Genomic DNA, 22480 nt, shown 5'->3' on the forward strand with positions numbered 1-22480 from the left:
AGAGTGACTTACACTATTACAGCGGAAAGCCAGCTAGGAATTAGCTGTTTTTTTGCTGCTAGAACCGTTCTCGAACGTTTCTAGAACTATCGAGCTTTTGCAAAAAGCTCGAGTTCTAGTTCGATCTAGAACAGGCCCCAAAATCACTCGAGCCTAGAACTGGAGAACCTCGAACCTCGAACTGCGCTCAACTCTAGTGATCGGCGCAGTGACGTCAGTGAATTGGCTTCATATAGGTGTGTAGGTGTGCATATGAGTGTGTGTATTGGCAGATAACAAAGCAGTAGAGTGCACCTTTGTGGTCGGCGCAGTGATGTCAGTGAATTGGCTGCATATATGTGTATGAGTGTGTGTATTGCCAGATAACAGAGAAAAACAGCACCCTTGTTGTGGTTGGCACAGTGATGTCAGTGAATTGGCTGCACATACTGTATGTGTGTGTATTGTCAGATAACAGAGCAGCAGAGTGCACCCTTGTTGTGGTTGGCACAGTGACGTCAGTGGCTTGGCTGCATATTTGTGTGTGTGAGTGTGCATGTGTGCATGTGTGCCGCCCCCGCGCCAGCAGCCGAGCTGCTCGGATCTGGATCCGCGGTGGCTCGAGGGGTCTCTGGACCCAGAGGTCGTGCAGGCCACTCAAATGAAGGGGGTATTTACAGGGGAATGTATTAGAGTTCGTGACGCCACCCGTGGTATGTGGTAATTAGGAGAACCACCGCTGCTGTTGGGAGTACTCGGGGGTGATGGATGGGGCAGCCAGGTGTTGTGACCCTCCACGGGTAGGGGGAGAATAGCCCGGGACTCGGTGAGGGGGAGTGCCGTTGGGTGCGAAGGGGTCACTTGCGTACTCACTCAGTCCATTAAGCTGACACCGACAACTGGATAAACCAAAGTTCTGGATACCGCTGCCGCTGAGGGTAGCTAGTTCGAGTCCCGTCCCCAATGGTGCTGCCTGGTGATCCGTGACCTGCCTCCTGGCAGTAAGTTTACTTCTCTGTTGGTCCCGGTAGTATGGAACTTGCCGGGTCCCGCTCCCCACTATGGCTAAGTGTGGGAGCTTGCTCTCAGAGTTCATGCTTGGGATTTCCTGGACCGTTTTTAGTGGAAAGTCCTATCCCCCTCGTTGCGCTAGTACCCCAATTTTGGAGCGGGTGGAGAGCAGATCTTGAAGGCTCCGTTCTCGTTGGGTAAATTGTCAGGTTGCCTGAAGCTACTCCCTGACCTAGGGTCCACGTACCCCGTCGAGCCCTGGTCCCGGCCCGGTAATGGTGCAAGGCCGCCGGCTGTCCTCCTCGACAGTTCCGTGCCCCTTGCCACAATCCCCTGTGACCGGGGGTCCAGCTCCTCTAGGCCCAGACCACCGTCTGCCACCTAGATAGCTTCCTAGGAGCCCTGCTCCTGACCTCTCTCTTTCACTCCTCAAGCTCAACTCCCTACTCCTGACACTCCTGACCTCACCTCTCCAAGCCCCCAGGTGAGCGACTCTATTCCACTCAAGCCGTCCACTGGTGTGTTTGGTGGGTGTGGTACAGAGTGTACCTAGGATTTGATTAGCTGATGTAGGCAACATCATATAGTTGGGGACCCATAAGCAAGAAGGAGGTGGATACTGCACGGGAGGGCAGATTGTGCAATACCCTGTGACGACCTGATAGTCCAGGGGCGTCACATTCCCACTTGGGAATGTCCCATTCCATGTCAAGTGGACCAGTTTTAAAAATCGTCCCCACTCGACCTTCTCCGATTTTGTTGAAAATTTATAAGGATGTACATGCATGTTTGAAAAGAGGTTCTGTAAATTTTTAGGGCCAGATCTCAAATACATTGGGCACTGTTGACCTTTCACTGGAGGGTCCACCAAGCCTGCGGCTTCAGCTAAGAGGATTTTGCAAACTTTGGCACATAGCCATTAGAGTTCTATACTGGCTATGATGCTGAAATTTGGCATACTAGCTCAACTTTTGCTGCTAAACACGATAAAATTATTACCGGCTATGGCAAAACAATATTTCGGCCACAATTTTGTGTCAAAGTAGCTTGTAAAACGCCTTGCATAAAATTTATGCCTAACTTTGCCCATATATAACTCAAGACCAAAAACCAATAGTAACTGGTGCTTTGCCCTGTACACCAAACATGTACATGACCCTGGAATTGTTGACTCTAGTCTTTCCGTGCTCCACCCCTCCTTTTCCATTTCTTATCTAAAATGACTGCACAGACACCAATTTCTCTTTGGATAATTTTGGCCATAGCAGCCATTTATTAAACAAAATACATAACAAATAAAAACATTGCAATATGGTAAGGTCCTTGAAGCTACAAACCCTGGTGATTCCTACCAACCGAACCATAAACACCAACTTGCCCCGAGCCGTTACCCACACTGGCTCAGGAGCACCAAACGGTAAGGGTTAATCCTCCGTTAACCCCAACCACCCACAGGGGCCCCGACATACCCCGTCGGGAATCCCCACAAAATCACCAGGTGACCCGCCATTCTGCCAATGAGGGGATCCATACCCAGATGGATTCCTCGAACCAATTTTCAACCAACTTCAAGGACCCACCAATAAAAAACCGCCACAACGAGGGCACCTTGATACCCTTCAAGTGCCTGAGACCCCCCGCAACCGCAGAGCCCTCTCAATACCTCCTTGTAGGCCGAGGGCCCATAAATCAATCCCCACCGCATTCAATTGCACCCCGTCTGCCAACCAGAATTCCTCATCCGTCCTTTCCAACTCAACGTGCCTTATCGCAACGCCCCCATTCCGAATAACAAACTTTGAAATCGCCCTATTCACTTTTGCCCGCGCCTTATTCATCCTATCGACCGACCGCGCTTTTCGCCAACACCTTCTCACCACCATCTCGGACCAAACTATAGTTAGCCGTGGAAATGACACCCATAACCGCAATAAATCGTGCTTGATGTCTTTTATCAAAATTCGAAAAGGACGCACCCCCAGATCATTTCCCCCGACATGTAAAACCAAAACGTCGGGCAGCCTGTCTAAACGGGCATACCTATTCACCTCTTGCAATACCCTGTTCCACCCCAAACCCCTAACCCCCAGCCAACGTACAAGAGCCATATCCCTTTCAAAACCTAGCTGTCTCCCGTTTCTTCTCGCATCCGCTCGCTGGGCTCCCCAGTACACATAAGAATGGCCCAGGATCCAAACCAGATACGGGGGGGGGGTGTGTTTCTGTAATACAAAATGTACAAACAAACAACCATTCAGTTTCATTATTACCCCACTTGAAAACACCCAGTCCCCCCCCCCCTCGCAGCCGCAGCACCCCCTGCTCAGTTGCCGACGACCGCCTGTGGACGGACATACAACTTAAACCGCTGCGACTTCCACCTACCAATCCGCTTCACAGTCTCTTCCGGCAAACCACACATAGCGGCCTCTGTCGCTGCCCCAATGCGAAAAGAATGCGATGCAAACGACCTCGGATCTAACCCCAAAGACTTCAAACATGCCCTAAAAACACTTACAAATTGGTATCTAGATAAAAAAGACCCGTCCTCATGATACAACAAGGGGCCATCGACCTGCGGGTGAATCCTTCCAAAGATCCCAAAACACTTGAGCGGGCACATCTCAGATGCCATAACCACACCCAAGTGCACTCGCCTACCCGCACGTCTTTGATCTGTCTTCGATTTCCGAATCCAGAATTCGATTCCGCCTTCCACGGCAATAATATCACCACGACCCAGGCCCCCGGGAGAAGTCTTACTGGGCGATACCAATTCCCCAATCCGCAACGCCCCAAAGAACGCCAAGGAAAACGCTAACCGGAACAAACTCACCTCAAACTGAAATATACAAAGCTCCTGCAATGCCCTACCCAACTGCTCCAATAAGCTAAATGACACAGGCCGTCTACCATCCCGCAGCTTGCATTGTTTCCGAAATCCCTTCAAAGCCTGAACCACCCAAAAACTCTTAGTCAAATCCTGTAAACCCCGCAACCGAAAACCAAATGCTAATCCCGCCATAAAGCGATTCACCTTCGCAAATGACCATCCTGTAACCGCTGCCTCCCTCAACTTTTCCAACAGTACTCCCAACTGATCTCCCTCAGCAGACCCACAACCCTGCGACCACTGCTCCCAAAGACTCCACTCTGCCTGATACGCCGTCCAAGTGTTACCCGACAAGGACGCCCGAATCAGTGGTCCTACTGCCTGAAGACCACGTTCCAAAGGTGTACCGGACACTCCAAACTGCTGGCCTCTGCCTCTGGCGCGCAAACCCGGAACCGATCCCACTGAAAACGAGAGAGGGAATCGGCTATTAGGTTCTTAACACCTGGCACATGAGCTGCCGTAACGTACGCATTGATTTGCAAGCAAACCAGCACCAGCTCCCGTAACACCCGAACAACTGGAGGAGAGGACGCCGAAAACTTGTTAATGACCAACACCACCCCCATATTATCACAATTAAAACGAATCTTCTTGTTTGCCAACTGTTCCCTCCACATATGAAGCGCCACCACTATCGGAAAAATTTCCAATAGCGCCACATTCCTCATCAAGCCTTCATCAACCCACCTATCAGGCCACCGTTCCGCACACCACTGACCCTGAAAGAAAGCCCCAAAACCTGAGCTGCCCGCCGCATCAGTAAACCGCTCCAAATCAAAATTGTCCCTTACTTCCTCCATCAGCAGCGAATGACCGTTATAATGCTCCAAAAACTGTCCCCAAACTGCTAAGTCCGCTCTGTGTTCCGTCGATAAACGAACGTAATGGTGCGGAGCAAGCACCCCCGCCGTGGCACCAGCAAGTCGGCGCGAAAAAATTCGCCCCATTGGCATTACCCGACACACAAAGTTAAGCTTTCCCAATAAAGACTGAACCTCCGTTAATTGCAATTTCTTCACACGCCGTGCCCTTGCCACTTCGTCTTTCAGCCCGTTGACCTTTTCCTCAGGAAGCCGAACTTCCCAAGCCATGGAATCGATCACAATACCAAGAAAACTTATGCAAGTCGTCGGCCCCATTGTTTTCTCAGGTGCTAAAGGCACCCCAAAATAAGCCGAAACCCACTCCATTGCCGCTAAGACCCCGGCACACTGCGCCGAGTCAGCAGGACCTGCAAACAAAAAATCATCTAGGTAATGTACCACTGATGACAAACCCGAAACGTCCCGAACAACCCATTCCAAAAAAGAACTAAAAGTCTCGAAAAATGCGCACGAAATCGAACACCCCATGGGAAAAAACGATCTACAAAATAGCCACCCTCCCAACAACAACCCAGCAGCCTAACACAATCCGGATGCACCGGCAAGAGCCGAAAAGCTGATTCAATATCAGTCTTAGCCATCAGCGCCCCCCTCCCACATCTTTTTACCCACTTTGTAGCCTAATCGAATGACATATATACCACTGAGCACAGCTCAGCTGGTATACCATCATTCACCGACCTGCCTCTTGGATAAGACAAATGGTGAATCAGCCGGAATTTCCCTGGTTCCTTTTTCAGCACCACCCCCAGCGGCGACACCACCAAATCGGGAAAAGGAAGGGCCCGGAACGGGCCCGCCATTCCCCCCAACGCCACCTCCTTCCTTAATTTTTCCGCCACAACCACCGCATGCTGGTATGCAGAAACGAGATTCCTGGTTGCCACCGGAACTTCAAAAACAGGGGCAGGAATCCTGAAACCCTCTCCAAAACCCAAGCGCAACACTTCCGCCTTTTCCCGATCTCAGTACCTATTTAGGTACGGAAGCATCGCGACTAACTTCACTGGCGTCAGACCCTTGGGTATGAGAGCCGCCGGGCTTGGGTTTCCCCTTCCTGAAGCATTTAGACGCCCCGTGGGATGTCCTGTTACAATGGGTGCATAGATGCTTAAAACGGCACGTGGCCCCAAACTTACACTGCCCGTCGTTGAATTGCCAGCATATACCTGGCTTCTGCGATCCCGCCTGACCCTCCTGACCACTGGTCCCTTGATTTCCCGACTGGCCGGAAGTTCCGGCCCCGCCTTGAAAGGGCTGGCCATACCTCGCCGGTGCCATGACCCGCAACCATAACCCTATATCTTTTTGATCCCATCATAAAGATGGGCGTACGGCCTTCCTCTGACGAAATTGTTCGTCATACCGAAGCCACGTCTGCCCCCCGTACACCCTATATGCCTCACCTATCGAATCTATATAACAAAATAGATGAGAACAATTCTCCGGCGCCTTTTCGCCAATCACACTTGCCAAAACAGCGAAGGCTTGCAACCAATTATTAAACGTCTGAGGGATCAAGCGCCACCGCAGCTTTTCCTCATCCTCTTTCTTACTATCATCCTTTTTCTCTTTATCCAAATTAAATTTTGCCAAAGGAAGGAGGGAAAAGATCTCAACATATTCGTCCTTCCAGATCTTTTCCCTCACCTCCTTCTTCGTCTGAACTACCCCTCCCCTTTCGTTCCGATCCCGGTTAAACTGAGAAGACAGACACGACACAGAAGCATACTCACGGGGCTGCACTAGGGACGAGACCCCGCCAGCCGGACCGCCTGACGCCTGACGTCCATCCACACGATCCGCAGCTTCTTGGCTTCTCCCACTGGACTCCCCGCTGTTAGCCCTTGCCGCCGCAAGGCCGGAAGACACCTCCGACCCTGTAATTTGGGCCTGACGTCCGTCCTGCCAGCCGTCTGCCCCAAAGAGCTGCCTGCGTTCCTCCACACCCTGCCAGTGCAGCTCCCCAGTGCTCCTCCAGGGGGCCCCATCTTCAATCCGGGCCTCTGCTGCTGTAGGCCCTGCACCACCGATCCCAGCATTCGCGCTCCGCCCCCTCCGCTGGGGCCCGCCCGCTCCTCCAGTCTGTCCTGTTGACAAGGCTCAGGGCGCAGGGCAGGCACATCGCCCACGCGCCCCGCCGCAGCGCCGACATCCACTGCTGACCGGGCGGTAGCAAACCCCACCTCCAGCTCCAGGAGAGGCCTGCTAACCGCCGCTGGGCCCAGCCGCACAGTAGAATTCCTCCCAGGCCGGGGCGCACTGGACTTCTTTGCTCGCGGCGTCCGGCCTGGAGGGTCCCTGGAGGGGCTTCTGCAGCGACGCTGGGCCCAGGGAGGCAGGTCAGGAGAAAACCGCTGCGGCGGTTTAGACCTACGGGAGCACCACTCCTGCAGGGGGGAAGACCCTGCCGCCTCCAGCCTCCTGCCGATGATCCCTGCCACGGTATCCTGCAGCCACCCAGGGGGATGATCGCCGGCCGCCGCTCTAAGCCGCTCCAGGAGCTGATCCACCGCTTCCATAGCAGGTACTGGGACTCTCACTTCTGTCCCCCAAGAGCGGGAAATGTGCCGCTCCTCCCCCTTGGTCACTGCTTTATTTCAGAAAATGGGCTCCCTCTCCCCCTCCCCCCATGACACCTTGACCTCCCCACCAATCAAGTGTCATGAGGGCCTCCGCAAATGCCCCGGGGGGAGGGGAGGGCAATGCTCCGTCCCTTCTTGACTTTGCATTGCTGCAATATCACGGTCAAAGCATATGTATTTGTGGAAATATTCACACCCCCATATTCACACGGCTATCGGCCATGGCGATGGGGCTGCTAATTCTCAAAAGACAGCATTATTACAATTCTTAATAGGATTATAAGACCAATTCTTAGGGAATTGGTTGTGGTATAACCACCATGGACCAACGCAAGGGTTTGAGTAGTGCAGTTACCATTCATTGCGTATTAATAAATAACACCATGTTCAGTGGCATTTTTCTTTTCTTAAACTGAGAGACTCCAAAAAAAAAAAACAATGATCCTTGTAGAGAAAAATATGCTCTTTCTAATGATATCAGAATTAATATATTTTAGGGGTACCCTTTTTGAGAAATGTGACCTAAAAATAGGTAAAATTCAGGTTTTTTAAGTTTTTCATCATATGGGGGTGTGAATATTTCCACAAATACATATGCTTTGACCGTGATATTGCAGCAATGCAAAGTCATGTAGATGTTTGGTGTACAGGGCAAAGCACCAGTTACTGTTGGTTTTTGGTCTTGAGTTATATATGGGCAAAGTTAGGCATAAATTTTATGCGAGGCGTTTTACAAGCTACTTTGACACAAAATTGTGGCCGAAATATTGTTTTGCCATAGCCGGTAATAATTTTATCGTGTTTAGCAGCAAAAGTTGAGCTAGTATGCCAAATTTCAGCATCATAGCCAGTATAGAACTCTAATGGCTATGTGCCAAAGTTTGCAAAATCCTCTTAGCTGAAGCCGCAGGCTTGGTGGACCCTCCAGTGAAAGGTCAACAGTGCCCAATGTATTTGAGATCTGGCCCTAAAAATTTACAGAACCTCTTTTCAAACATACGTGTACATCCTTATAAATTTTCAGCAAAATCGGAGAAGGTCGAGTGGGGACCACTGGTCCACTTGACATGGAATGACCCCTTGGTTAAATGTAGCTCGTCCTCAAGCTACAAGACATCAGAGGTTTATTTTCTTTTTTTTTTAAAACTGCAAAAGTAGAAAATGAGAACATTTATATTTACAAGATTCATCCCACATTAGGGAGGCTGGCACTTAAATGTTACTAACATTTTTGAGTTCATCAAACCAACAGTGGAGCACTACCGGTTAGGTTAGTAGCGGAGGCTCAACCTGCTCCGTTGCAGCCTCTTCCTGCAACAGTCCAGTCCCAATGTCCCGGATCCCATTAACCTGCCACCCAAACAACCTGACCTGCTGCATACCTATTTATGGGTCCGTGACCAGGTTAAGATCCCGGGTGTTGCAAAAGACGACTCTGGTGGGCACAGGAGGTGCAATTATTTACAATACACAAGTCTGTGTTGGTCACAACCAGTCCCATGACCATGGTCCATTTTTACTACAAAATATTAGTGCATAAATAAAACGAAGTCCATGCACCTGGTGCACACATGAAACAATCTTCTTTCCAGTCAGGTAACTTTATTCTTTATTGATTTGAACCTTGTTGATTAAAACACTGTTGTTTCCTAACCTTTTTCTATATGAAAAATAACAAACTTTGTAAAACAATAAAAGAAACACAGATACCTAACAGTTTAGACTTTTCATATTACAGGTACCATCAACATTCTTCCCTATATCTCCGTGGGGGCTGACCAAAGTTAACCCGGGTCGACCTTCTCAATTCTAGACCCTCATACCTCTCTTGTGACATGGCAATGTTTTCTACAGGTTCCTCACCCTCAGTGATAGGTGTAGCTGGTAGGACTCTACGTGTGCATGGCAAGGGTACAGGTGCTACTCTAGATGCTGAAGTGGGTGCAGTGTCAGTAATGCTGAGAGGGAAAGGAGTGATGTGGACCCGGCACAATTTCCTTTAAAGTTATCTGAAGTCCTTTATTGGTAAACTTTAAAAATTCAGCCTGTGAGCGGTCTGAACCTGGATATATATAGTACAGTGTCGGTAAGCCTTTCCTGTTCTGGTTCTTCCACGGGTTGTGGGAATGTTAACACAGGGACTATTACTGCTCCATTCTGCATAGGCCAATCTTCTGGAAAGTCACCTAGAATGTTACGGATCATTCTCTTCTTTCCTTCCACCACTGGAGGTTGGGGCTGAGGTCCATCTGCTACTCTGAAGGGCTCTGGACATTTTTTTAAATGGTCTCGGGAGACAGTAGCCATGGTCCTTCCCTGATCCTTGCTGATTAGGCAGGTCTTCTGGGTGTCGAAGTTGGACGGTTGTACCACATATGGCTCCTTTTCCCATTGATCATCCAATTTGTGCAGCTTTCTCTTCCTTTTCAGCACAACCTCACCTGGTGAGAAAGGGATTGCTCTTGCCTACTTGTTAAAGTTCCTCTCTTGACGTTCTCTGTTTTGATTCAAACTCTCTTCAACACACTTTTGAATTTGTTTATACTGGATCTGGTGACGTTTGTCCCAATCCGCTCCGGGCAAGTAGGTTTCAGGCAACTCGACCTCCGTCTCCAAGTCCACTGGGAGTCTTCCAGGTCGGGCTCTCATCAGGTAAGCTGGGGTGCATTTAGTGGATCCCACCGGAATGTTGTTATACATGTCCACAAGGTCTGGTAGCTTTTCAGGCCATTTGTTCCGTTCTTCCAATGGAAGAGTCTTCAGCAGATTGATCACTAGATGGTTCATCTTCTCGCACATCCCATTTGTCTGTGCATGATAGGGTGTGGTGCGTATCTTCCTGCACCTGTACAAGCTACAGAACTCCTGGAAGATTTCAGCCTCAAACGCCGCACCTTGGTCGGTAAGGACTCGATCGGGATATCCATGCGGCCTACAAAAGTGCGCTTGGAATGCCTTTGCCGCTGTGCTGGCAGTCATATCTTTAACGGGTATCACCACCAAGAACCGAGAGTAGTGGTCTACCATCGTGAGCGTGTACGTATACCCTCTCCAGCTGGAGGGTAACGTGACATGATCCAAGACCACAATCTCCAGGGGGTTGCTTGCTGATTATCGGCTGGAGTGGTGCTCGCTGACTGGTACCATCCTGCCTTCTCAAGGCACAGGGACCGCAATTCCTACACCAGGCCTCTATGGAGTCTCTCATCCCTATCCAATAGAAGCGACTTCTCAGCAATATCTACAGCTTCTTTCATCCAAAGTGCCTGGCTCCATCATGGTACGCTTCTAGCACCACCGGAACATATGCCCGAGGGATCACGATCTGGCAAATTCTCTCATGGGTCTTAGAGTTGGTTAAGCTTCTGCACAGTTTGTCTTGGTGGAGATAAAGCCGACTTCTGTCCTGCCATAGTTTTCTGGCTTTCTCTGGGGCACCCGGCTCAAGGCGGGCACCAGCTCTGGCCAACAATGCTTTAACTAATCTGATCGCAGGGTTTTCATCCTCGGCCTCTTGTCAACCGTGAGGGGGCAACGGATCACAGGTCATCTCTTGCTGATGGGCACATGGTCAAGGCCATTCCGTGTGAGTGGGCTAGTGGAACGTAGGCAATTCGATCTCCAGGTCATCTTCATCCCTCTCATCATCAAATAGATGGGGCATCCTAGACAGTGCATCAGTGTTAGTGTTCTTGCGACCTGCCCTGTACTTTACAACGAAATCATAGTTTGCCAGCTTTGCCGTATCCAAGGGAGTCAATGGGTTATTATCCGTGTACACAGTAAACTTCGCGGCAGCAAGGTAGTGATTAAACCTTTACGTCACAACACATACAAGTGCCAGGAACTCCAGCTTGAAAGAGCTATAGTTCTCGGGGTTCCTTTCCGTGGGCCTTAGCTTCCGACTAGCGTAGGCTATCACCTTCTCCTTGCCCTTCTGCACCTCTGACAGGACGGCTCCCAGCCCTACATTACTGGCATCCGTATACAGTATAAACGGGAGACCGTAGTCGGGATACGCCAGGATTTCATCCCCCTTCAGGACGGATTTCCATCTGCTCAAAGGAATCTTCTTCTTCCTTGTCCCATTGGAACGGAAGGCCAGAGGACTTGCCGTGCACGGGTTGTCCCACCAGAAGGTCTTGCAAGGGGGCCGCCATCTGCGTGTACCCCTTGACAAACCTCCGATAGTACCCCATCAGGCCCAGGAACTGCCGCTCCTCCCTGACGGTGTTGGGCCTCGGCCAGTTCTGGATAGCTGTGATTTTCTCTGGATCTGGTGCCACACCTTCAGCACTGACCACATGCCCCAAGTACTGTACCTTCGGCTTCAGTAGGTGGTACTTGGATGGCTTGAGCTTAATCCCATACTTGGACAGTGCCTCGAATACCTCTGCCAGGTGTTCCAGGTGCGCCTCGTACGTCTTGGAGTAAACAATGATGTCGTCCAGATACAGCAAGACCGTTTCAAAATTGCAGTGGCCCAGACAACACTCCATGAGCCTCTGGAACGTCCCCGGTGCGTTGTGCAGCCCGAATGGCATGCTATTTAATTCACATAGTCCCATCGGGGTAGCAAATGCAGTTTTCTCACGGTCCTCTTCAGCAACACCACCTGCCAGTATCCGCTAGTGAGATCAAGGATAGAAAAGTAAGTAGCAGATTTCAGGGCAGCCAATGATTCCTCAATGCGGGGCAAGGGGTAAGCATCTTTGTGCATGATCTTATTGATTTGTCGGTAGTCTACACACATTCTCATGGTACCATCTTTCTTCTTCACCAGTACTAGTGGGGTGGCCCAGGGACTGCAACTGTCACGGATTACTCCTGCTTCCTTCATACTCCTGAGCATATCTTTGGCACACTAGTAATGGACAGGTGGTATGGGCCTATACCTCTCTTTGATAGGTGGGTGAGTGTCTGTGGGTATGTGATGATGTACCCCCTTTATCCGCCCGAAATCCATTGGATGTTTACTAAAGACCTGCTGATACTCCTGGACAACCCTGTAGACTCCCTGTTTATGATGTGCAGGTGTAGAGTCGGTGCCCTCGTGTAACTCCTAACACCACTTCTCTAATGGTCCCTGGGGACTGTCACTGGGGAGCTGATCGTACTGGTTTGTGGAACCTGTTGCGTGTATGGCATCTGCAGTGACTACAAACAGCTTGGCAATAGTGGCATACCTGGGTAGTGTGATCTCTTCTTCCCCACAGTTCAACACTCGTACGAGCACTCTCCCTTTCGGAAATCAACTACCCCCCTGGCCGTAAATACAGTGGGCCAATGCTCTGAAGGCAGTGGTTCTACCACTATCTGGTAATCCTGTCCACGGGAGCCTACAGCTGCCCTGCACCATATCATCATCTCACTTCACGGGGGCACTATAAGAGGGGCCACATCCATTACTCGCACACTACCTATCTCACCTCCAGAGAGATTTACTTGTTGTGGCTGCAGGAGGGCTCGGATCTCATGTTGCAGGACTCTCTGCCGCCCTGCCCCTGCAGTCTCAGACAGCTGTTGAAGAAAACCAATACTTCTCCCATACAGTTTTCAATGACATTTGTGCCTAAAATGATCTTAGGGTTGCGATCACTAGGGTCATTCTGCACTACTATGAGGCCTTGCCTCTCCAACTCTACCGGGCCCACCTTAATGGTCACCTCCTTGAACCCGATTTGAGTGATTGGTAACCCGTTGACGGCGTAGATGGTAATGCTGTCATCTGGTGGGGTGAGTTCATTGTCTAGCCAAAATTACTTATACAGTACATGGGGAATAGTTGTTACCTGGCAGCCGGTATCAAGGAGTGCAGAGGTCAGGATCCCATCCAGGGTAATGGAAACGATGGGCCGTCCCCCTACATACTGCTCCCGCCAGTCTGCTGGGCCTTGAGAATTTATTCCTTGGGATTGGCCCTTGGCCCCAGGGGTTGCCCGTTTAAAGGACAGCTACGTGCATAATGGCCAGTCTTGTTACATTTATAACATACAGGTTGTCTATACCGGTCACTGTTCCATCCTCTATACGCCGGGGTCCTCTTCCTCATCCATGGGATGTCCTCCGGGCAGTCAGCTAGTTGGCCTTGGACTTGAGTTGCATCGCCTCCAAGATCCTTGCGACGTTGCTACTTAGCTGCTGTACCTGTGAAGACAAATCGCTGATTCCACCTACAGGCACTACCGGGGGAGTTGGCTCCGGCATTGCTAAGGCAGGGGGTTTCACCTGCAACGGGGATGTACCAGCTTGCCAAGACGGGAGTGGAGTGTCAGGAGCCTCCGGGGGCTGCAGAGCTTTGATTGCCCGCTCCTTCAAGGTAGCAAAGTCCATGGCAGGATGTTCCAGGGTCCACAGCCGGAGCTGCTTATGGTCCTCCACTGATGCAAGGCCCTGGAGAAACTGCTTCACAAGCATCTTGTTCCCCTCTGGCTCACTGATGTCGTTGGTCAGTTTCAGAGTCCGTAGCGCCGCTTGCAGTTTCAAGGCATAATCCCTAATCCTGTCTTGGGGCCATTGTTTACAGCTATAGTACCTCATCCTCAGCTCAGCTTCAGTGCGGGTTTCAAATGCAGCTCCCAGTCTCTTAAGGGTGCTTTACATGCTGCGACATTGCTAGCGATCTCATTAGCGATGTGACACGCCAGATCGCAGATGCGATCTGCAGAGATTGCACATAGGTCGTTTTTGTAGCGCCGGTCACATGTGTGATCTCGGCAGATCGCATCTGCGATCTGGCATGTCACATCGCTAACGAGATCGCTAGCGATGTCGCAGCGTGTAAAGCACCCTTTAAAGATGGCGAGTACCGAGACCCGATCCTCCTTAGTCCATGTTTCCACTTCCAATTCGGCAGCGCCGGTCAGCTGCCCCAGTACCACAGACGCCTGCTGCCGTCCGGTCAGGGCGTACATATCGAGGACGTTACATATCTTTCGCTTGAATCCCTATAGCGCATCTGGTCTGCCATCATACTGCGGGAGCCAGGCGGCGCCAGGCACGTGGGGCAAGGTGATCGGCATGATGGGCGCGACCTCCCCGACTTCCGGTGCCGCTGCCTTTGCGTCTCGGGCAGGGCCTGCTGCGCCTGCATTCCCCTGGTCTGGTGGTGGTAACGCTGCAACACTTCCATTCTCTGGCGAGGACATCTTTTTGCCTTCCCCCTCGGTTTTTGCCCACCACTCTCTTTGGTGTTGTGGCCCTCTGGGAACTTTCGGCTCTGGCCTGACTCTCAGGACAAAGGGTGGGGCTTAGGCTTTGTGTGCTTTTAATCAAGAAGACAGCGGAATTGGCGGGAAACGGGGATTTTGACTCGCGGTTTCGACTTCTAAGGTGCACTTCATCCAGGTAAGTGGGTCCTGCTCGTATCCTGTTCGTGGCGCGAGGAATTTTGAGGTGTGCCGCCCCCGCGCCAGCAGCCGAGGGGTCTCTGGGGGTATTTACAGGGGAATGTATTAGAGTTCGTGACGCCACCCGTGGTATGTGGTAATTAGGAGTACCACCGCTGCTGTTAGGAATACCTGGGGTGATGGAATGGGGCAGCCAGGTGTGGTGAACCTCCATGGGTAGGGGGAGAATACCCCAGGACTCGGTGAGGGGGAGTGCCGTTGGGTGCAAAGGGGTCACTTGCGTACTCACTCAGTCCATTAAGCTGACACCGACAACTGGATAAACCAAAGTTCTGGATACCGCTGCCGCTGAGGGGAGCTAGTTCGGGTCCCGTCCCCAGTGGTGCTGCCTGGTGATCCGTGACCTGCCTCTTGGCACTAAGTTTACTTTTCTGTTGGTCCCGGTAGTATGGAACTTGCCGGGTCCTGCTCCCCACTATGGCTAAGTGTGGGAGCTTGCTCTCAGGGTTCATGCTTGGGATTTCCTGGACCGTTTTTAGTGGAAAGTCCTATCCCCCTTGTTGCGCTAGTACCCCAATTTTGGAGCGGGTAGAGAGCAGATCTTGAAGGCTCCGTTCTCGTCGGGTAAATTGTCAGGTTGCCTGAAGCTACTCCCTGACCTAGGGTCCACGTACCCCATCGTGCCCTTGTCCCGGCCCGGTAATGGTGCAAGGCCGCCGGCTGTCCTCCTTGACAGTTCCGTGCCCCTTGCCACAATCCCCTGTGACCGGGGGTCCAGCTCCTCTAGGCCCAGACCACCGTCTGCCACCTAGATAGCTTCCTAGGAGCCCTGCTCCTGACCTCCTCTCTCTTTCACTCCTCAAGCTCAACTCCCTACTCCTGATACTCCTGACCTCACCTCTCCAAGTCCCCAGGTGAGCGACTCTATTCCACTCAAGCCGTCCACTGGTGTGTTTGGTGGGTGTGGTGCAGAGTGTACCTAGGATTTAATTAGCTGATGTAGGCAACACCATATAGTTGGGGACCCATAAGCAAGAAGGAGGTGGATACTGCACGGGAGGGCAGATTGTGCAATACCCTGTGACGACCTGCATCAGTGTACACCATTGTGGTCAGCGCGATGATGTCAGTGAAATGGTCGCATATGTGGTTGTGTGTGTGTGTGTGTGTGTATGAGTGTGTATGTATTCGCAAATAACAAAAGCAGCATCGTGCACTCTTGTGGTCGATGCCGTGAAGTTAGTGAATTGGCTTCGTGTGTGTGTGTGAGTATATGTGTGCGTGTGTGCATTGGCAGATAGAAAAATCAACAAACCAAATACAGTATGACCGAATTGAGTTCAATTTATAGAACGGAAAAAACCTCAAATTCAAACTAAAATGATTATTTTATTAATATATATTAAAATTCAAAAAACATCCAGTGATTTTAAACACAGTGTGACCGCGCATGCGCTGTTAAGCCCCTGAAATTACAGACGTACAGGACGGATGTCACACCTCCAGGGGCGGCGCATTCATACTGGGTAGCGTTTCCATGGTTATGGAAGTATATGTGGGCGGAACTGTTGATAGGTTTGGTTACCGCCTCCTAACGTGCAGGTTATCACTTAGCACATGACACATCTCTGTGCTAGAACATATGCACGCATGCACGCACCAGGGATTCTGATTGGTTGCTTGGTCCATGTGACCTTGATTGGCGCCGGCTTTTAAACCCGGACATCCTGTGATCTGGGCACACAGCCATGGATTACTCCTCCATCTATATTTGGCATTTATGATTTTCCAGCCTCCTGATGATCCTTGCATCTTGGAAAGGGGAAACGCGTCGAGGCGATGCAGAGCATTCTTTTGAAGGGAAGTAACTGATATAAATTCTTTCCCCTGGGTGTATTTTCCACCTCTTTGTTTTTTGCTCCTTATTTATTTGTCTGATTGCCTCCAAACACTGCACTGTATGCATGCACTTTGCCTAATTAAGGCTGTGCAGTGTTTATTTGGCAATCTTGTGCTGTAATGAAGTCTGTCCATGTGTGATGGCCATAATATATCAGGACAGGGGAGATGTAACTGACTGATGGAATAGCATATATTGGGTTCAGTATTGTTCCTCTTCCGTCCTGTGTAGCTTTCCTCCATTTTGGAAACTGTCAAATTTGGATTTACATTGAGATTCATTGATACTCTGTATGTCCTATTATTATTGTGTGGCTATCAACAGTGTAATTATTATCTTAATTCACTATTTATTCAGGGCAAAGTGAGGGTAAGCCAACGTGGAACGGGGACGCCCAAAACAGTTACGGTGTCATACCTTCCGTTGGCAGGTAGGAGCAAGGTCCCATAGGGTGCTATAGGGATCCCATATATTTAGCTCCTCCTCTCATGTTGGGTGTTTGTTGAATTTTAATATATATTAATAAAATAATAATTTGAATTTGAGGTGTGTATTGGCAGATAGCAGCAGAGTGCACCTTTGTGGTCGGCACAGTGACGTCAGTGAATTGGTTGCATATGTGTGTGTGCATTGGCAGATAACAGAGAACAACTGTACCCTTGTGGTTGGCACAGTGACGTCAGTGAATTGGCTGCATATGTGTGTGTGTGTACGTGTATATTGACATAGCAGCAGCGCGCCCTTGAGGTCAGCACAGTGACATCATTAAATTGGCCACATATAGATTGTGTGTGTGTGTGTGTGTGTATTGGCAGATAACAGAACAGCAGCATGCACTGTTGTGGTCGGTGTAGTGACGTCTGTGACCTCGACCGGCCCCTGCAGTGCTGTACCTGCTTCAGCAGCTCCTGCACCTCCTGCTGCACAAGCATCCTGTTCTGAGACTTCATTATTATTCATTATGCTTGATAAGGGTCTAGTTGTCTATAGCAACCAATCAGAGCTCAGCTTTTACTTTACCTCAGCAGCTTAGTTCTGCAGTAGTAAAGAGGCTTGGACTGTGACTGAATGGGACAGATCTTTTTGCACTGCTGAAGCCAATCAGTAGCTGGGGGCGGGTCCTCTTGCCTTCCAGGCTTCTGATGGAATGACATGTTCAACCTTCTTATATAGTGAATTAGTCCCCATATAGTCTCCTAAATACAGTATGAGCCCCCACATAGCCTCTTAGATGCAGTATGAGCCCTAGCCTCCTAAATACATTATGAGCCGCACATAGCCTCCTATATATATGAGCCCTCATATAGCCTCTTAAATACATTATGAGCCCCACATACCCCCCTATATAGAGTATGAGCCCTCACTTAGTCCCCAATATACAGTATGTCACGTTAACTGTTACGGTCCCTATACCCCTCCCCACCATCATCTAGCACAGAGATGGAGATCACCATGACGACTATCTGATCTGGCTGAGAGCTAGGTATTTACGACTCGGGTGATGGTAAAGCTACAGCAAAAATCTGTACACACAAAAACATTTCTTTGTTCTTTTGGAGGGAAAAACTATGAACTCCGTTTTTACACCACCTGCAGCAAGATGATGCTGCAGGTCTTTGGAGGTGGTCTGTGGATTATCCTTGACTGTTCTCACCATTCTTCTTCTCTGCCTTTCTGATATTTTTCTTGGCCTGCCATTTCTGGGCTTAACAAGAACAGTACCTGTGTTCTTCCATTTCCTTACTATGTTCCTCACAGTGGAAACTGACAGTTTAAATCTCTGAGACAACTTTTTGTATCCTTCCCCTGAACAACTATGTTGAATAATCTTTGTTTTCAGATCATTTGAGATTTGTTTTGAGGAGCCCATGATGCCACTCTTTATAGGAGATTCAAATAGGAGAACAACTTGCAAGTGGTCACCTTAAATACCTTTTCTCATGATTGGAAACACCTGCCTATGAAGTTCAAAGCTCAATGAGGTTACAAAACCAATTTAGTGCTTTAGTAAGTCAGTAAAAAGCAGTTAGGAGTGTTCAAATCAAGAAATTGATAAGGGTGGCCATACTTTTGCACCGGTCAAATTTTGTTTAAATGCGGATTACACATTTTCTGTTAGTACAATAAACCTCATTTCAATCCAGAAATATTACAGTCCATCAGTTTAGATATACAAAACAGAAATAGCTGTTTCAAAAACCCATAATTGTTATAAAGAAAAAAGGTTAACATTAATAGGGGTGCCCAAATTTTTCATATGACTGTGTGAGGCCAACCGTGCATCGGAGGTGCGGAAGCTGTCCGCCACCAGATGGAAAGAGGGTAAGATGACAACTACCACCCCCCTGCCCCTACCAGCCAACCTCCCATGTCATGTAAGTCATGTGTCATCCACCAGTGCCCGGCCCACCTCTGACACTCGCAAGTGTTTTTCCTGCAACCAGCCTGGACACCTCAGCTCTGCTTGTCCAGAGAGACAGAAGAGGAACCCAACGCCCAAGGGCCTTCTTGTGGGGCAGGAGGGTGAAACGGCCTGTGAGAACTTACACTCCATCACCATGGGCGACACCCTCACCATGGGGCTCAAGGACACTGCAACCCAACGAACACTGATCCACCCTAAGCTGGTGCCCCCTGAAAACTTTATTCCTGGGAAAACTCCTATCACTGGGGTTGGGGGTGAACGTCACTCTTTCCCTATGGCCTGGGTTTTTCTGGACTGGGGTGCTGGTAAACCATGGAAAGATGTGGACGTATCCGAGCATCTCCCAGTGAGTGTGATATTGGGAACTGATGTGATGTGAATGGTTGCGCATGTGATACTTGACGACCCTCCCCAGTCTGAAAAGTTATGTGATCCAAATGTTGATGATCAGAATGGGATTACTAATGATATGCATGGTAATAAAATGGACGAGTCTGCAGGGAACCCCAGCCATGCCACGCTGCGGGGTGACGTGGCTGAGGATTTCCCCAAGGTAGTAAGTGTTTGCACTAACGGAGGTGAAGGCAGGCATGGAGACAATGAGGAAGGTGGTCCCAAGCAGTTACAGCGGATGGTGACATGCCCGGTGGTAGCTTCCCCATGATTGGCACTGCTCCTAAGGTATTATGGGATGAGGAGCAAGTAACACCCAGAGCCTGTCAGGCTGATGGAAAAGAGTTGTTATCCCCCTGGGAGACAACCTTCATTGGCGCTGTCACAGCAGTGAGAGTGCCCAGAATGCAAATAACACCTTGCCTTCTGACACCTCATCACCCAGAGGGCTAACGGAACTGGTTACAGACCCAGTGCAGGTCCCAGAAGGTCCCGGTGAGGTTGGAACCTTAACGTCACTTTTGGCTGCCTCTAGACAAACGTTCCAGGCGGCTCTACGAACCGATGCCAGTCTAGAGACATTAAGGGACCTCGCAGAGAAGTCCTCCTCCGAGATCGATAAGCAGAGGGTATTCTGGGACCAGGGGAGGTTGTACCAGGAGTGGCTGAGGGAAAGACAGCTGGTGGTGCCCTACTGTTTTAGGTTTGAGTTGCTGCGGATTGCCCATGAGATCCCACTCACTGGACACTTGGGAGTCCGCAAAACCAAATCCCGGCTGTCTCATCATTTCTACTGGCCCAAAATGGGGACAGATGTTGCCAATTACTGCCACTCCTGTATCACGTGTCAAAGTGTGGGAAAATGAGGGCCTTGCTCCCAAAGCTCCCCTGATCTCTTTTACGATGATAGAGGAGCCTTTCCAGAGGATCGCTGTGGACATCGTTGGGCCTCTGGCTGTCCCCAACAGTTCTGGAAAACATTTCATCCTTACTGTGGTAGTCTGTTACCCGGTATCTGGAGGCATTGGCTCTGTCCTCAGTTAGGGCCAATGAGGTGGCAGATGCCCTCTTGACTATATTCTCCAGAGTAGGATTTCCCAGGGAGATGCTTACCGACCAGAGGACTCAGTTCATGTCTCTTCTAATGGAGGCTTTCTGTAAGAAAATGTAGGTGCAGCATCTGGTAGCAAGCGCCTATCACCCACAGACCAATGGTTTGTGTGAGCGATTTAATGGTACCCTAAAGCAGATGCTTAAGATGCTGGTTCAGTCACATGGACGCGACTGGGAGTGGTATCTCCCACATCTGCTGCTTGCTTACCGAGAGGTACCACAGACCTCAATGGGGTTTTCCCCCTTTGAGCTCCTGTATGGCAGACGAGTCTGGGGGCCTCTTGGTCTGATAAGGGAATCCTAGGAAGAGGAACTGAACTCCCCAGAAGCCTCCATTGTGGAGTATGTCATGTGGCTCCGTGACAAAATGCAGTCAATGACGCGGCTGATGAATGAGAATATGGTGCAGGCCCAGGCCAACCAGACGCTATGGTATGACCAACATGCTCTGTAGCGGGTGTACGAAGTGGGTCATAAGGTCATTAAGTCCTAGTCCCAATGACCTAAAACAAGCTTCACCTTGTGCATCAGCGCCCCAATGATGTAAATTACATGGTTACTATCGACCATGCCAGGAAGAGGTCTTCATGTCAACATGATGAAAGCTCATCATGACAGGGAAGCCTTCACCCTTCCTGTGAGTAGCCTTCCCGAGGAAGGTGAAAGCGAAGTCTTGGTGGACTTGCTCGCCTCGGCCTGGGATGGCGGGTCTATTGAGGAGGCGGAATTCAACCCACAGCTATCTATGGACCAAAGGTCCCAGATGCTGGAGGTATTCCAGCCTTACCTGACGACCTTCACGAATGTCCCAGGGAAGACTTTGCTAGTGTACCGCCCCGCTGGCTCGGCTGCGACCGCCGAGCCGCTCGGATCCGTGCTCTCACTGCGGGTGGTGGCTCGAGCCTCTCACGGACCCGGGGGTCACGTTGCTCTGCAAGGGAGTTGGCGCTACATGCGGGGATTTGGGGGTGTTTGGATTTGAGGTGATAGTACGTGACGCCACCCACGGGTTGTGGTGATTGTGGACACCACCGCTGCGGTGAAGGTACGGGGATCCCGGGAGCGGTGTAATGGCGCAGCTAGGTGTTGACCCCTCTGTGGGTAGGGGTTGTTGGTCCCGGGATTCCGGTGGGCCGAGGCCCGGGTGCGGGGTGTAGTGTCGAGGTGCAGCGTGGCGCGGTGCTTGATGGCACTGGTGTACTCACTCTGACACAAGACACTGGAATCGCTGGTAAACCAAACGGAGTGATGAATGGGGCCCGCAGCCGGCTGCAGCTTTTCCCAGGTTAGGTTGGTAATGTCCGCCTTTCTCCTGCACCTTTATATGTGAATCTTGACTCCTGTGCCTAGGCACCGGTAGTCTGCTCCCCGGCGTGTATCTGTCGTAGGAGCCCATTTGCCCGCAGATGCTGGCCCTTTGGATCTCTGGCCCTTAGCGGTGGCACTTATCCGGAATGGTTGGGCTGTTGCCTTCAATCGGGACTTAGGTGGGAATGAACCCCTGAGGTCCAGACCGCAATCAGTTAATTTGACTATGGTGGTGGCTTCTAGCCTAGTTCGGGGTCTGAGTACCCTGCCTGGTGCTCCACTATCCAGTTGGCTCCCTGGTTCGGTTCCGGCGGGCCAGTACCCTGTCCCGGTCCCTTACGGCTCCACCGGTCGTATTTCCGGTCTTCTGCAGGTGGCCACTACCGTCTGCCTCCTTGCCAATGGTGACTGGGCTCCAAACCAGCCACCAGAGTAGTCTTTGGCAGGACTGAGCACAGGTCTGCTTTTGGATTTGCACTTGACCCTCCCAGGGCCCGAGCTAGACTTCAACTCTCTCTCCACACAACTACTCTGCTTCTCCCGCCTCCAGGCCTGTGAACTCCTCGGTGGGTGGAGCCAACCACCTGGCTCCACCCCCCCCTGGTGTGGACATCAAACCTGGAGGGTGGTGAAAAGG

The sequence above is a fragment of the Anomaloglossus baeobatrachus genome, chromosome 3, assembly GCF_048569485.1.
Source record: "Anomaloglossus baeobatrachus isolate aAnoBae1 chromosome 3, aAnoBae1.hap1, whole genome shotgun sequence".
Classification (NCBI taxonomy): domain Eukaryota; kingdom Metazoa; phylum Chordata; class Amphibia; order Anura; family Aromobatidae; genus Anomaloglossus; species Anomaloglossus baeobatrachus.